Below are 17,654 nucleotides of genomic sequence, written 5' to 3'. Positions count from 1 at the left end.
TCTGCTCCACTTGCTCATTATAGAAAACAAACCCATCCCTCGTGACTCGGCTCAAATCCACAGTTTCTTGTGAAGCCTCCCCTGACCTCACACTTCCTCCACCACGTTCCCCTGGCACCTGCAATACCTCAAAGGCACTCACCCCTCTGTTCAGCTCCTCAGGGCTGGTCTCCATGGGCAGGGACTGGGCTTCCAGAATCGTCCTCCCCCCACCCCCCACCATCCCACAAGTACACACTCACAGGAAATCAATAAAGGCGTATGTTTTAAACCAAAGGAATCAACTCCTCCTTTTGAGAGAGCTCGTATCACAAAAGATAAAGAGCGCTGTCACTTATGAGTTTGTTCCATTAAGTTGGTTAAGTGGTTTACGCTCAAAATACATCTCCCTTGGAAACACTACCAAAGGTGACAGACTCCAAACCAGCAGCACTAAGCCTGAATTCCGGGTCCTGGGAAGCAGAAATCCCATGCCATCAAAGGGGGCAGAGCAAGAGGGTAGTTTAGTCTCGCTATCCTAGAGGAAGACTCTCCAGCAAAATGTTTACTCATCAATATTATTCAGCCATAAAGAGAAACGAAGTTCTGGTACATGCTATGACATGCGTGTACCTGGAAAACATGCTGCTGGGTAAAATCAGTCAAAATGAAGGGACAGATTGTGTAGGATCAATGGGCAGACACACAGAAGTCTACCCGTGGTTACCGAGGGCTGGGGGAGGAGGGAATAGGAAGCTAATGCTTACGGGGCACTCAGTTTCTGTTTGGGGGGGATGAAAAACATTTGGAAACGGGCAGCGGTGATGGTTGTACAACATGGTGAATGGAATTAATGGCACTGAATTATATACTTAAGAATAGCCAGAATGGCAAATATTTTGTGATACGTGTATTTACCACAACAAATTTTATTCTTTAATTTTTACAAATCAGGCCACATATCTGCAGCTGGCTGCCTGCACCCCAGCTGAGCCCCCTTCTGCAGGCAAGGGGCCCAGTCTCTCAGGACTCTTGTCCCTGTGAGCAGCCCTCAAGGTACAAGAGTCACCAAAAACCCCATTCCAACTCATTAAAAAAAAAAAGACTGATTCCGCTCACAGCAGCCCTACTACATGAAGTAGAACTGCCCCATAGGATTTTCAAAGCTGTAAATCTTTAAGGAAGGAGACTGCCACATCGTCCTCCTGCATAGCGGCCTGTGAGTTTGAACCACTGATCTTTCAGGTAGCAGCTGAGCTTAACCACTGCACCATCTGGGCTGCTCACAAGGGCCACAGGCTCTCAATCTTCCCCACTCTCTAAAATATTCTTGTTTTCTGGTCAGTTAGATTCATGCTTTACAGGTCTCCTGTCCCCTGAACATCCCTGTCGGGCTCTTCCCCAGAAGCCCTGCCTCCCTTTCAGGCAGGTAGAGAGTGGACGAATTTACATAGGGCACCTAGTATGAGAAGGAACAGTTCCTGCCATTCGTCGCCCCATACATCCACCTTCTTAACAGGATGCCTGTAATCCAAACAATTCACTGTGAGGCCAAGGGCTCAGGAAGGAGACCTGAGTCCCCATCCCCCTACCAGAGGCACAGCAGCTGGGTCAGGAAGGAGAGAGGGGTAGCAAAGGTAGGCAGGTGTGTTTCTTCCCCAGAGAAGAAAAAGCTCTACATGGTGTTTGTGAAACTTGACATAAAATGAAGCTAGAGTCTAAAACTAAAGGTCAGAAACAGTGAATGTAGCTAAGAGCAGAACATCAAAATCTATCAACATCCAGGAGGGTACTGCTTTTTTTTTTTTTTTTTTAACTATTTTGTTGGAGAGTCTTCCTCTAGGAAAGTGAGACAAACTACCCTTTTGCTCTGCCCCAATGGGACTTCTGCTTCCCAGGACCCAGAATTCAGGCTTAGTCCTGCTGGTGTGGAGTCTATCACCTTTGGTGGTGTTTCCAAGGGAAATGTGTTTTGAGTCCAAACCACTTACTCAACCAACTTAATGGAACAAACTCATAATAAACAACTCCCAGCGTTACTTCCTCCATCCTTAACAACACTAGCTAACTCCGAGTGCTGATGGCACGCGCTATGTTCTAAGCGGTTTACCTGTATTAGCTCATGAAATACTTGCAGCAACCCTGAGATGGGCACTGTTACTATCTCCCATTTTACCAGGAGGAAGCAGGGCAGAAAGGTTGAACATGCCCAGGCACAGCCAATAGGAGCCTCTCCTGAGAGTCTCTGGGCTCTAACTGACAGCTTAAAAGGGAACCCAAAGGGGCAGAGGTGAATAGGTGCAGCACTGTGCATGTTTAGGGCAGTGACACTATTCTGCAGGATACTGTAAAGGTGGACAGATGACATTATGCCTTTGTTAGAACTCACAGGACTGGGCGACACAAAGACTGACCCCTAATTAAACTTCAGACTTCAGGTAATGATAATATTGTATCCATACTGGTACCTCAATTATAACCAATATACCACAGGAATGCAATATGTTCATAATAGCAGAAACTGTGTTGGGGGAGGAGAGTGGGGGGAAATGGGAACTCTCCATAATTCCTGCACAATTTTTCTGTAAAGCAAGACTGCCCTGAAAAATAAAGTGTATTTGAAAAAATTAAAAAGAGAATCATGACCACCGAACAAGACCAGGGAAAAAGTTGTATGGCACCAGGCAGGAGGTTTCCTTTCCAATTGGGGGAAACTGATATTGTGTGAACGCTTAGGCTCTACATGCTAGGACAGGTGGAGAATGATTTAAAATTTAGAATTCACTGTCCTGGTGGTAGGAAAATAAGACAAAAGCCCACAGGCCAAACGATATCACCCTCCTACGAAGCATCTTGCATTACTGTTTTTTTTAATGTTACTTGTTGAGTGAAAACAAACAGATACAGTTGCAAAACAGGCAGCTTCCACCTAGTAGCACTGACCCTGGACTAAGAATGGGCAGTTGCTTCTCATCAAGAACTACAATGTTCCCAGTCAATTTAAACACAAATCAACACAAGCTAAAGGTACCAGTTAGCAAATCCCACACCTAGACACAATGTTGGCACCCTCTTGGAAACAAATCTTTCCTCTGGGCTCCTATGGGGGTAGAGGGCTAGAAATAGCCCCTTCAAGGCTGGCCAGCACTGCAGGGCAGCCTCAGACAGGCCAGCCAAGGCCCTGGGACACCCCATCCCACCACCAGCTTGGGGCCACCGGACCCAGTGCAGAAGGAAACAAGGGTCATCACTAATCCAGATTAGGTTTCCAAGTTGTAATCAAATGAACTCCCAGCAAATGAACGCTAAGGATGCTCACGTGAAAAGGTCTTGTTTTCACTTTTAAGTTTGAAGTACCTACTGCACCCACAGGTGTGCACTGGTCCTAGACCTTACCTGTCTCTAACAAAGGTCAGAGGTTCACTCTCCATGGGAGTTTCTCTGAAGTCCAGCTCAAGGGGGAGAAAAGGTCGAATGTTGCTGTTTCTAAACGGTTATGCTATGCAAACTGCTGCACTGGAAGTTCACTCCTCCTAGGTCTCCCCGCGCAGTATCTACAAGGTGCCAGGAGCTTTCTTGAGGGGTTGCCCCGTGCTCCTGTCCCTGTTCTCCAGCCAATCCTAGGGCCATGCTGCTTCTGCCTTACCATCTATCTAGACTGTGGCCCCCCCCCACCCCGAGCCTTGGTCACTAGCTCCTCCAGCAACCTAGCCATCACACTGAAGACCCTGGTCTCACCGGTCATCCCCTCATCCTACATCCAGGCCAAACAGGGTCCTGTCACCTCCTGCTCCCTTGGCCCCTCATCACCTCCTCATCTATGCCCTCACTGGTTCACACCCAGGGCTCCTATCTCAGATCCTCCCCAATCCCAACCACATCAAGGGACCAGAGCAGTCCCCAGTGCTCATACGGTTTTCAAAGCTCATGTCTCTACCTGTCAAGTTCATTCTCCTGGTGCCCCTCTGGCTCTGACACCCACTCTCCGCTCTGTCACGCAGGCACCCTCGCTGCTACCCACACACCACGCAGTCTTCCTCTGGGCCACCAATGGTGCTGTTTCCTTGGACTTTGCAAGTCAAATATACAGGGCACACAGAAGTCAAACATCTTCTAGAAAGCTGGCTTGAGCTATACAGTAGCTTAAAGACTCCGCCCCCTACAGCCCACACATAATTTAGCACTGAATACATACCACTTGTTACTGTTCACCTGTACTTAGATTTTCCCAACTAGACAGCAAGCTCCCCAAGGAGAAAAAAAAAAAAAAAATCACTCGTTTTTTTCCTATGCTTCCCACAGACCTGAGGCCACTGGAAGCCCTCAAAGCTTTGAATGGCAAGCAAAGCTTGGTCCTCGCCCCACTGTTCCGCTCCCACCCTCCTCCTCCTCCTCTGTGAGGAGATGACCTTGAATGTTAGGATCCACCTGGGCCAGCCTGATTGGTGGTTCCAATCGCTGGGCTCAAGCTCGAACTTCCAGGATTCAAACTTGATTGTCAATATGGAAAACGAAGTCACTCCATGAGTGATGACTATGCCCCAGTCGTGGCGGGGGGGGGGGTTGCAGGAGCCCCAGAGAGAGAGAGGGGTGCAAAATGGTCAAAGCATCCATGTGTGGGGTGCTTTCTATTGGCCGGCTCTGCTGGACACTTTAGATACATTATTGCCAATCCTCCCATCATCCCTGGCCAAGCCAAAAAACCAAAACCAAACCCGCTGCCGTTGAGTCAATTCCAACTCATAGCGACCCTACAGGACAGAGAAGAAATGCCCCATGGGGTTTCCAAGGAGGAGCTAGTAAATTCAAGCTGCTGACTTTCTGATAGCAGCCAAGCTCTTAAGCACTGTGCCACCGGGGCTCCAGACCAGTTACCGCAGAGCTCAGTTCTGACTAATCTCAGCCCCATGTGTACAGAGTGTAACTGCTCCACAGAGTTTTCAAGGCTGTGACCTTTTCCAAGCAGATCACTAGGCTTTCTTCCTCTGGGTGGGTTCAAACTGCCAACTTGTTTGGTTAGTAGCTGAGCGCTTAGCTGTTTACACCACCCAGGACTCCTCATCACTGGGCAAACCAAAAAACCAAACCTGTTGCCATCGAGTGGATTCCAACTCATAATGACCCCATAGGATACAGCAGAACTGCCCCGTAGGGTTTCCAAGGAGTGGCTGGTGGCCTGGAACTGCTGACCTTTTGGTTAGCAGCCAAGCTCTTAACCACTGAGCCAGCAGGGGACCCCATCCCTGGCCAGAGCAGTACTATTCCAAATTACAGGTGAAGATACTGAGGCTTGTAGCTCCCTTTGCCTCTTTGACAGGGAGGCTGAGGGGGACAGGAGAGGTAGTTCTCATCCCAGAGAAGCCACCTTCAGAGGGAGTGTTGCCCATACGCACCCCACCCCCACGGAAAGCACAGATGAAAGGCGGCCAAGGTCCTGTCTTGTCCCGGCTCATCTGGCAGGTGCACATCTACCCTGCTCAACACTCATATGAGGATTTTTACAAGACGCTTTTTCACAGGCTGCACTTGAAATTAACATGCCAGGTTCAAATGATTACGTTTACATTTTCTGTAGGAAACATCACATCTCGCAATTCTCCTCGGGAGCATCATAGCTTTTAACGATAATTTCTTAGGTGCTAATTAAGTTCAGAAGTCCACATTATACCCTCCTAGGCAAACTTTCTCGTGTCAGAAGCAGGAGCAGGCTCCACCTTCTATGATGGCCCCACCATGAGATACTGAGGGCCAGGGCCATGCCTGTGTACTTGGCACTCACTTACCCTGTTCCCTTCAGAGCCTCTTCTGCGATGCCTGGAGTCAGAGGCCACACACTAAGGGGCCAATTTAGATTGTTTGCTCCTAAAGGGCTAGAGAAGGGAGCCCTTTCAGACCTGGCTACTGCCCCTGCTAGGATTCAAGACAAAGTTTACTGCCCTCGCCAAGCAACAATGCAACAGACAAAAGCAAACTTCTGTTCACGGTGGTTCTGCTAGTTCCAACCAGATGTTCCTAAGAGCCCCAACCTCTACCATGTGTCTGAGATGCGAGCTGAAGGGCCATGAGAAACTGCCCTGTCCCACTTGCCGCTGAGAGCAGGCAGTCAGCGGTGGCAGAGAAGTCTGACCCCCTTAACCCCAAGTTTGCCCGCAGACCGGGACAAGCAAAGCCCCGCCTGAAGGTGCCACCTTTCTATCAGGCACCAGCCTCCACAATGGTGTAAAGCACACTATGAATGCAAGGGGATGCTGATGAATTATTCATTAAATCATGTCCACTGGGAACTTAATGAAACAGGGTCTCTGTGGGGCTGTGGCAGGCTGGACGCAAGGCAAGACTCACAAGCAACCATTCTAGAAGCAGTAATTGTTTTTATTTACCTGAATATGTAAGAAGCCTAATGAAATAATAATTTTAAAGACAACGTCTTCCTTTCGAGTTACACCTAATAGTAAGTGCCGTGATAAAATGTTTCAGCTGGTAGAGTTACAATGAGTAGATAAAAATAATTACATCTGTTGTATACAAACAGAGCTTCGAGGTGAAAAGTGCATTAATTTAAGAAGGCTTTCATTTCGTGAGCTCCTCTTATGCACCAGGCACAGGTCCACATTCTGGGGACTCAAAGATGGCCAAGAGACCATGCCTGTCGCCGTCCCATGGAGGAAAACATACAGGGGCATCGTGCTAAGAGAGCTGTAAAGAGAGGTGCTGTGCTTGGAGCAACCACCACCCATGCAGAAGCAAGGCTACCAGAAAGGGTGGAAGTGTAGCTAACTCTCAAAGGAGTCTGCCAGCAGGCAGACATTGTCATCCCAGGACCTCCACCTGCCTGCCAAGCCAGCAACCCGAGGGAGTTCCACGTGCTGCGGAAACAGCCGGAGTCGCTCAGAAGGTCTGGGAGGAAGGTGGGCTGACGCCCTCTCTCAGATAGCCAGACAGACGATTTCTAAATTAAAAATCATAGAAGGCAATCACAGGGAAACAGGTTTAGAACATTTGTAACAGAAAAGTGACTAATCACCTATACATGAAGTAGTATGGTCTCACCAAGAAAATGAGAAAGTGAATTCTGAAAACACCAATGAGATTCGAAACCAAATACAGAAAAACAGCTAACGAAACGCAGCCAAGGAGGGCCTGACACCAGTAACGGAAGCTGTTTTCATTTTCTATTAGGACTTCTGGCTCTGAAGCATCTTCACTACGTAAAACAGCCCAAAAAGAGACGCACAAGCATGATAATTAAAGTGTTAACACGCATTAAGATGGAGCGATGGAAGGTGAATCACGCTTTGTTTTCCAAAATGAACCAGGAGTTCTTCACTTCTAATCTGAAAAGAAATGCCTGTATGTTAGAATAGTTCGCTTACTAAAGTCCTGTGAAGACATCTGAAAGCTCTGCTAAAGAGCTGAACTATGTCTGTTCACAACATTCACGAAGACACGAAATTTCTCACACTAGCTCATGGGCACAGTAGAGCAACTTTAATCCAAAACCAGATCCCAACAATTTGTACAGAAGCCTCAAGTCTCCACATTTTCCTTCAAGTGGGACTAAGCCAGAAAGCAAGATCTAGAGAGGAAAATCTCTTGTTTCCATCAGGGCTTCAAACCAGTTTGTCCCAGTAGGAGCCCCTGCAGAGAATCTGCCTTCACCCCAGATACCCTGAATCAGAATCTACAGTTTAACAAGATTCCCCAGGTGATTTTTATGGATAATAAGTTTTGAGAACCACTGCTCTACTAGGAGGAGCCCCGGTGGTGTAACGGTTAAAGTGCTCGGCTGCTAACCGAAAGGCCAGCGGTTCGAACCCACCAGCAGCTCCCCGGAGAAAAATGTGGCAGTCTGCTTCCGGAAAGATTTACAGCCTTGGAAACCCTATGGGGCAGTTCTACCGTCCTACAGGGCAGCTATGAGTTGGAATCAACTCCGTGGCAGCAGGTTGGTTTTGGCTCTACTAGTGGTTCTCACAACTGGTCAGCATCATTAGCATCACCTGAGAACTTGTTAAAAATGCAAATTCTCTGCAGGGGTTCAAGCCAGAACGAAAGGTCTGAAGCCCTGATTTCTATCCTCAAACCAAAACCGAACCCGTTGCTGTCAAGTCGATCCCGACTCATAGCAACTCTTATAGGACAGAGCAGAACTGCCTCATAGGATTTCCAAGGAGCTGCTAGTTAGCAGCTGAGCTCTTAACCACTGCACCACCAGAGCTCCAATTTCCACCCTTAACACAAAATTCAGCCATATAAGAGGCTGCATTTTCTTTCTGACCACTAGATGGCGCCTACACATTGGTGAGGTGGCCAAAGTGCGCCCTGGACACTTCTGAAACACCAGTAGAAACTGACAAATGAAGAGATTAATGGAGAAAACATAATAAACAGCTCTCTGAAATGAGAGGTGAACTGCAAGGGCTGGCCATTGCTTTACTGCAAAAGGTAATGCCACACAGCTGTGTTTAACAAGTAAAACGTAATCTTCTTGTGAAACACCTGTGCGAAACAAAGTTTTATTACAGACCAAACACCTATGGAGCACCTACTAAGCGCCAGGCTCTGTGTCACACAAATGACAAGGCCAGTCAAATCTCAAATGTGACCTCTACTTCTGGCACTAACCAAAGAACGTCTCTGTTCAAGTTTGTCACATCTGTAAGATCAGGAGCAGCTAAAATCTGAAGGCTTACTGTTCTAAGCACTTGAACCAAAACCAAGTGCCATCGAGTCAATTCTGACTCATAGAGACCCTATAGGACAGAGTAGAACCGCCCCATAGAGTTTCCAAGGAGCGCCTGGTGGATTCCAACTGCCGACCCTTTGGTTTGCAGCGATAGCACTTAACCACTACACCACCAGGGTTTCCTCTAAGCACTTTAAAAAAAAAAAAAAAGTGTATTAACTCATTCTACATTTATGAATAAATGTATGAGTCAGGCCCTATTAGACAATCATGACCCCACAGATGAAGAAGCTGAGGCACATGACAATGAAATAATCTGCCTGCTACCTCAGCCACCAAGAAGCTGAGATTAAACCAGGCATTAGCTCCACTCTCCTCTACCACTTGCCCATCAAGTTGACTCCAACTCATGACGAACCGTGTGTGTCAGAGTAGTACTGTGCTCCACAGGGTTTTCAATGGCTGATTTTTCAGAAGGAGATCACCAGACCTCTCTCCCAATGTGCCTCTGGGTAGACTCAAACCTCCAACCCTTTGCTTATAGCGGCTCGGCACATTAACAATTTATACCACGCGGGGACTCCTCCGCAGCCCTCTACAGCCTCTTAAAGTGACAAAAGCCAAAGAACAAGACAAAACATATCACTGTTAACCAGCATGGTAGCATTTATGATACAAAAGGAGTAGGGAGAAGGAAATCAGGGCTACAGAAGCTAGGACGACAGGGAAAGCTTTAGGAAGGACAAGGAATCTGAGTTAGAACTTAAAGGATGGTATGTATCTCAAATCTACTAAAACCACAGAAAGGTATTGGAGGAAAAAGAAATCAACTGATTTCGTGCTCCAGCTTCAGTTACAGCTTCGTTTGTACAACTGAATATAGTTTTCTAAATATTTTAGAAAACGTTTAATGTTGTTTTGTCAAAAAAGAAGAAATCCCCCCATTTTTTTTTTTAAGCCTTTACGATTTCTGTTAAGACTCAGAAAAAGTGAAGTAACTTGCTCAAAACCAAAGAACTAACTGGAAGCTAAGGAGGAACAGAACTAGGTTACTTTGCTATGCTCTAGAGGAACACTTTCCACTGGAGTCCATGGGTAGCAAAGCAATGAGTAGGCATTCCCGGGCACAGAAACAGTGGGAGTGAGAGCATAGAGACAGGAACGGCAGGGCTTACCTACCACAGAGCTAAAACACAGGCACCGGCAGGTCCTGGAAATTAACACTGGATGCCTACAGCAAAGTCAAATGAAGAAGCATTACAGCCCAGCATTAGGAGTCTTGCGCTTGATTCTTAGACCACAATGACACACAATTTTGAGAATCTGGGGCTGGCAACTCTTTCTCCATCAAGGCAGAGGAACTGCACAGGAGTGTGAAAGGCCAGTTTAGATACCAACTGAGCATCTAACCAAAGAGCTAACACAGGTGTAGGCTGGACCAAGGTGGGACCCAGGTGGAGCCAGAAACACAGCAAATTAGAACATTCTCAAGGGACTCCGTGAGGCAGAAAGGAAACATTCGATTAACCAGGCTCCCCAGAAAAGGATGGTTTGAAAAACTGAAATTTAACTAGAATGTCCACCCTGACCAAACCTTTGTTGCTAAAAAACCTTATTGAGGTGCAGGTAAGAAGGAAAATTCCAAATACGTCACCTCAGCGACCAGGGCTATGATAAAAACCGAATTTCCTGTGATTAAACTATACTACATAGTGACCTAACATACGCCATGTACTCATCGTCCACAGAATCACAGAAAACTGGCACAGGAAACCTCCCTCTGTCTGCGTGCCTTCGCAGCAAGCTGTGCTTCTCCTTCACGTCCTGAGTCTGAAAGCATGTACTGCTCTGGTACCGTGAGACCCAGGAAAATTAGGCGAGAGAACAGACTTGGGAAAGAACTGATAAATATGAGCACAATCGATGAGGATTTTACAATCTAAACACAATTCATCTCTAACGAGTCAGAAGACTGTTTGCAAGCTGACAGAGCTAGCTGGGTCACCGACCACTCACCTTTCTCCTGGCTGGTCTTTCATGGCATCCTTCCTACCTTTTCCACAGCATCTCCCTCGAGAAGTTGGTAAAGACCGCTCTGATACTGCTCATTTGGGAGAAACTGTTATACGCGACGCCTCTCTCCCCAATTTTCAGACTTCTGTTCCTTGCAAGTACTATTATCTAAAATTTGCCTAACTCAAATTGGTGATATCTCCTTCATGTAGTCAAAGATGTATTTCCCATAATCAATTTTATTGAGGCAAAACACTGACTATATTTTACAGGGGAGGACAAGCTGAAGTTAAACATTCAAAATCTCTCAGGAGAACTTAGAAGTTCTGCTTTGTAAAACCATTTATGCTTTAAGACTGTCAAAATATATTTGCTCTCCCACGTCAAGTGTAATTTAAAAAGCAGTGTGCACACCTGAGCTACCAAACTGACAACCAAGTCCACAAGGCCGGTACAGAGAAAGCTGGCACCATGTTAAAAGAACGTGGCCCAACAAAATTGTACAAATAGCAACAATAATGGACATCACAAGCCTGCATTCAAAACTGTCCGCATTTGGATGGATGGGTGGATGGATGGATGGACCGACCGATAGACGGACAGTCGGATGGATGGAGATACATACACACATCATTCTGAACAAATTGCATTATCATAGCTATTACTGAAGTAGAAGGCTGTTTTATCAAGGGGTTAAGATGATGAAGAGTGAGATAGAAGACTAAAGTTCATTTCAACTCTCCGCAGCAATTCTGGACTAGTAATATAATACTTCCTAAAGTCTTTAAAATATATATGCTTTAAGGAAGAAAAAAAAAAAAAAAAAGACAGACGCCCAGCCTATTACAATGCACACATTCAAAGTAAGCAGAGCTATCTTTGCGGTACAGGATGGCACCGCTCACAGGTCTGCACGCTGTCCCTACAGAGCTAAAAAAACATAGCTAGCCGGATTTATTTCAGTAAGAAAGTGTGGACTTCAGGACACCAGCCATCATACCAGGGGCAGTCACTTAGCTCATGGACACATTCCCCCAACACGTGTCTTTATAAACTAAACCATCAGCAGCTTTAGCCAGGGAGAGGATAAATATGAGAATAAAGGCAGTCCATGCTTACTTTTTCCAAGTCATATATAATAGCAACGAAACATCGTAAAGGTTGTTGCAATCACAGGCGTTCATTAAAAAAAAATCACTTTCTGTTGAGTCTTAGTAAAATCTGAATATATAAGTTTGAAATTTCTATACGTCCAAGCCAGGAAAAGGTTAAAAAAAAATGAAAGGCTTGTTTGCTAGTTTTGTTTCTTTAGTATTTTAAATAAGCACTGCAAGTAATCTCTATAGTTTGATTCACATCTTTAAAACTTACAAAATATTTTATAGCATTAGAAATAATTTTTAAGCCTGAAGAATTGACCCCAATAAATACTCAACATATATTTATTAAGGAAGAAAACAGAGAGAAGAAAACAATTTCTCAATTCAAATACAGAAATATCCGTATTGCCAAGAGTTTAAAACTAACTTCAGGAGCCATAGTAAAGTGAAAAAGAAATAGGGAAATCTTCAGTTTGTATCTGGGACTTTCAAACATAGTAAAATTAGCCATTTAAAAACAGAAAAACTTAACCTTCAAAAGTCCAAAAGTCTCAAAGATATAGTTAATATTTTGAGACAAACAAAACCAAAGCAATTTTAGAAGAGAAACTTCATTCATGCTAAGGGAACATGCATCTATTGAGATAACAACCTAACCTTAGCTTACCAGCCATTTTATGCAAAACATAATGCTCTGTCCTCAGAACCAATCAACTACTTTACAGATGGGGAGGGGGGGAAGGGCGGGTGAGAAAGGATGTTTACATATTTAAAAGTTTTAATCTTTCCAAATACTGAAAATCAGTTATGCTCCCAAAATGTCCACAGGTCTCAATGCCCACAAACATCAGGCTTGTTCACACACACACACACTCCTAAGTTTTAGCCAAATCACATCTTTAATAATTGGAGAGTGTCCTCTTGATAATTTCATGCCTAACAAGAGAGGTCAGAGTACATCATTCATTATTCACATTGCTGTCTTTAAAGTGTTGAGATTTTTCCTTCGGAACATTCCAGAGAAATCTAGCCACTAGACCCCAAGCATGTATGCAACTACGACATATTTAGTACAATTGAGAGGAGCTCGTCTCTGGGGCTCACGGCACCTGTTGTGAGCTGGCTAAGAAAAGTAGCATCGAAGCAAGCTGGCTTGGGGGCACAAATGCCTCTCCTGTGAACTAGGGGTGACTTCTAAATGAGTTTTGAAAACAAAACAGGGCTTGGACGTTTTACAAGAAAAAACCCTTAGGATTTTATTAACCCCTCGATCTCACTGGTACCTCTCACACTTTTGAAACAAGCAAGTTATTTTAAATTATACAAATTCTTAAAGGTATGAGTTTCCTTACGATCTCCAGAAAGCTAAGTAACTAAGCGATGCGTAACACCAGAAAGCTTTTGAAATAAGTCCCATCAACTCAAAACGCCCCCTGCAACGTTCGTGTATACACTTCGGACTCCTAAAGTTTTGGCGTGGAGGTAGGCTACACCAGAGCACATTTTAAACCACAACTGTCATAACCAATGTTAGAAGGCAGTGCTGCTGATCAAGATGGACAAATGTCTCCTGTATGTCATGGCCTGCAGTGACGTTCCAATTCAAGGGAAAGTATCAATAACACAAGAATGGCGAAGAACAAGCTCTCCAAGGATCAACGGTAGTTTACTTCGTTTTAAGTTTACAGAAATGCTTTTTAAAGAGCCTTTAAAAGATGGCGCGCTGCTCGTTGGGGATGTGAAAACTGTGTTTCCTATACTGACTCTGAAAAAGATCTGAACTGTCAAGCAACTTTGTTTCCTGCCCAAGCCAAGCCTGTTGCCCTTGAGTCAATTTCGACTCATAACGACCTTAAAGGACAGTGTAGAACTGCCCCATAGTGTTTCCAAGCAGTGGCTGGTGGATTCGAACTGCCGAGCTCTTAACCACTGCGCCACCAGGGTTCCAAACAGGAGTATATGAGATGCCATAAGGGCAAAAGAAAAGTCGTCTTTCTTGGTAAGCTCAAACATTGCCTATACAGGACCCACCTTTCATACAGTAGGCGCCCAGTATGTGCTGGCTGGATTCAGCTGCTTCCTGCAAGACGTGCTTATAAAACAAAACCCAGGTTAAAAACGACACTATTCTCCCTTGAGGGCTTCCCCTGGCAAAGCTCTGAGACAGTCAGTAAAAATGACACAGTTGATTTTCATTACTGTCCTGATCTTTCAACAATAGGAAGGGCAGGAAACACTTTTTTAGTGAACTAAGCCTTAGACAAAGACCAAAAACAAATGTAAACAACAGTTATTCTCTAGGTCTTTTCCTACTTGAGCACCAAGATAAAATTTTGGATAAAGGCTCAATAGTGAAAAAGAAAATGTCTTCGCCATACTTTAAATCTTTTGCTCCATAAGAAATTTTCATTTTTTTTTTTTAAGTCACTTGTAAGCCTGAAACAACTACGATATCCTAGAAAGATTCCTTTTCCCACTCAGATCCTGGAGCCATTTAAAAAATAAAATAAGCAACAAAGGGAGAAAAAAAAAGAAAAAAAAAAAACCTGCGTTAAAATGAACAGTTCATCCTGGGTCTTTACTACCACTTGTGGTTAATACAGAATATCAAAAAACAGTGGAAATTCTTTATCGTCATAAAACATTATTTCTTTGTTGGCGAACATAAGTAAGAAAACTGGAAATACAAACAGCCATCTAGAGTCAGCTCCTAAAGCCAAACTTTATCTTGAACAGACCAACGCCATTTCATATTCAGTTGAGGATTTTACTGTAACAAATCTGACTTTCACTAGCACTCGTGTTTTTTAACTCACTCCTTAACTCGAGCTATGCATAACCAAGGTCCTTTTCGCCTGCTTGTCCATTTCTACCAAGGCACTGAATCCCTACTGCCAGAGTGTCAATGACCAGTTTTGTGTATTGCTGGACTTCACGGATCAGAAAAACCCCATACATTAAAAAAGAGAGACAGACAGCAACCTGCAGGGCAAATTTACTTAATTTTAGCCTACCTTCTGCATTCAAGGTAGCACAATGCGTTCGTTTCAACCTTCACATATTTCTTTAAAAACAAAATAAAACAAAACATGGCTTTATTGAGATATACATTAAAGTCATGTTTTGTAGTATATTTGATATATTTAGAGCGGTGCAACCATCACCGCAATCTAATTTTAGAATATTTCCTCACCCCAGAAGAAATCCTGTACCCATTAGCAGTCGTTCCCCATTCCTTCGTCTCCCAGCCCCTGGCAACCACTAAGCTACTTTGTCTTTACGGACGTGCCTATTCTGGACACTCCACACAGTAAATGGAATCATACCACATGTGATCTTTTGTGACTGCCTTCTCTCAGTTAGCACCATGTTTTTATGGTTCATCCATTCAACCTTGGCATGTTTCTCAAGGTTGGACTTTTCCAACCCTTTTGAAAAATCAAACGTATGACCTTTGAAACTTGGAACCTTGACCTATACCCCACTTCTCCTCAAAATACCATATCCTTGCATTTCTCTCTAGAAAGTCTAAACTATAATTTGCTATTTAGACTTTTAAAAATTCTTATTCTGGGTTCCCCTTCTGATAGGAAAACACTAACTTCTTTAAACACCAACGTTTCACATACCTATGTTTCTCTGACAATAAGATATTATCACGGGGCGGCGGGGGGTTGGGGGAGAGATGGCTGAATCCCCTCAGTCCTTTTGATGAAATGGCTACGTAAATGGGAAGTGAATGTTAATCTTAAGGGGAAAAAAAGGAGCCATCAGATTATTCCGCTATTAACTCATAGCTCCCAAGCCTCCCTTATTTAGATGCTCTGTCCACGTTATTTTGATATACAAACCGGTCCATATAACTTCCTTTGCTTGAAAAACTTCTATATTTTCAAACTTAAGGGGGAAAAAACCCATCCTGTTGCTCTCACGCTGGCAGAGGAGACGCTAATCCTTATGTCCCCTACCTCTCTACAGAAAACACCCTGATCTTCATCACCGTATTAGACAACGGCCAAGAGAATGCCCTCATCTGTAACTTATTTCTCACTAGCTCCTTTCCAACTGAAAACCGACCGTGTGTTCACACTGAGCACACCATTTAATCCTCAGAACTATAGAGAGAGATGCAGGGAGGGGCAGGTACAGAGTCAGGACCTCAACAAGCCAGAGCCGGGATCTGGGGTGCCTTCTGGCCATCCACCAAGTGTTAAGGAACCAGCCATTTTATAGGGATATTTGGGAAACGCTTTGGTGTCAGGAAATGATAAACATACATTAATATGCCTCTTCTCCTCCTCCCTGTTTTCACTAGAAAGAACTGCTTTTTACAAAGAGTATTTTTATGAACACAGCTCCAAACAAGTCATCCTATTTTAAAATGCCAGACTCCTGCTTGGGAGAAACGAGGCCATCACTGCTATTTTGACTTTTCAGAACTTACTAACACTAAAAAATAAAATTAGAGAAACTACACAGTTCAATGGCATGCCATATTAGCATAGATTAGCTCTCCTGTCTTAGCTTTTAAAAGCTAGAAACCCTTTCCAGTTCCGCCCCCCCCCACCCCCAACACCACCTAAACGAAGTACAAGGGGCCGGGAGGCTTTCGCCCAATCCAGCATACTGAAAGTTCGGAAGACAAAGAGCAGAGGGGTGCAGACTCGTGGAAGGTCCCGGACCCCATCTGTGTCTTCCAGCAACTCTGCAGTAAACACGCTAATTCCATAAAGACTCGCTCCTACTCCAGCGGGAACTCGTTTCTCAGAAGACGTTTGAGAAGGGTTTGTTTATAGAAACCACCTCGATGAACTGCCCTTTTGATGGGGCCAGGCACCCCCCCCCTGCCCCCAGCCTCCCGCTTCTCCCTCTCACTCTTCAAGGTTCAGTCGTGATCTTTCAAAGTTAATCGGCACCACCTGCATACCCTGAGCAACCATTACTCACCAGCACGCCCTCACCGTTCTCAGCCGCAGCTCTGCGACTGCATTTCAACTTCTAATCGTCTTCAAATTACCCATCCACCCTACCATCTCGAGCGTACCCTAAGCCACTTGACTTCTTTGAGAAGAATAAAACTCTCTCCTCCTCCTCCCTCCACACACCGTGCGGCTCTAAGTTCTCGCTCCTTCTCTCTCTCACCGCGATTCTCTAACCCTACCCGACACTACCAAAACAAAAGCTATCAAGTTGCAAGCGATAGCGCGTGTGGACCGATACCGCTTATTAACTAAGTACAAAGGAAGTGCAGGGCAGCCGGGGGGCGGGGGCGCAGCACAACTCTGGCCACAACAAAACGGAGGCCAGGGCTCGGCGCTGGCAAAACACCCCCCCCCCCCGCAACCACACATGCCGATCCTGGCGCTTCTGAAATGACAGCACAGGACACCTCTCGCCGGGGGCCCTGTGGGGGCTGCTACCCTCCGGGTCGAGAGCTTGCCTGTAGATACGCACGTCGGCTCCGACCACAGCACCCGCGAACGTTCACTCGGATGCTACCCTAGCCCCCAGCCCAGCCCCCCGGAGGAGAGAAGGCGCCCAGACCAGGGTAGAAACTGGGAGAAGGTCCTAGAACCCTCTGAACTGGGGCACCTACGCGCTTCCCGAAAGGGTCTGGTTGATGAGAGACCCGACCCCGCACTTGCCAAAGGTCTGGCCTGGGGCGAGGCAGGAACGTCCCCCCAAAACCGGCCGCGTCGGGGACGCCAGGGGCAGATCATTCCGGGCAGGTAACCCGCCGCGAAGCGGGCGAAGTGCCGGCAAAGGCCAGGAACCCTAGGCGCGCACACCACCAGAGAGCTACTTGAGGGATCAGAAACGCCCAATGGGCGAAGCACATTGAGGGATGGGAAGCCACGCTGCGCAGCCCCGGGATG

The 17,654-nt window shown here is 45.5% G+C and overlaps 1 protein-coding gene across 1 annotated transcript in view; it reads right to left on the bottom strand.

The window, feature by feature from the left end:
• The window catches only part of IGF1R (insulin like growth factor 1 receptor), a 352,725-nt gene that overhangs the window by 333,817 nt on the left and 1,254 nt on the right, over positions 1-17,654 (bottom strand). The gene's annotated exons all lie outside the window — the stretch shown is intronic.

This window comes from Loxodonta africana, chromosome 13 (assembly GCF_030014295.1).
Source record: "Loxodonta africana isolate mLoxAfr1 chromosome 13, mLoxAfr1.hap2, whole genome shotgun sequence".
Classification (NCBI taxonomy): Eukaryota; Metazoa; Chordata; class Mammalia; order Proboscidea; family Elephantidae; genus Loxodonta; species Loxodonta africana.
This window is presented reverse-complemented; position numbering and strand designations above follow the sequence as displayed.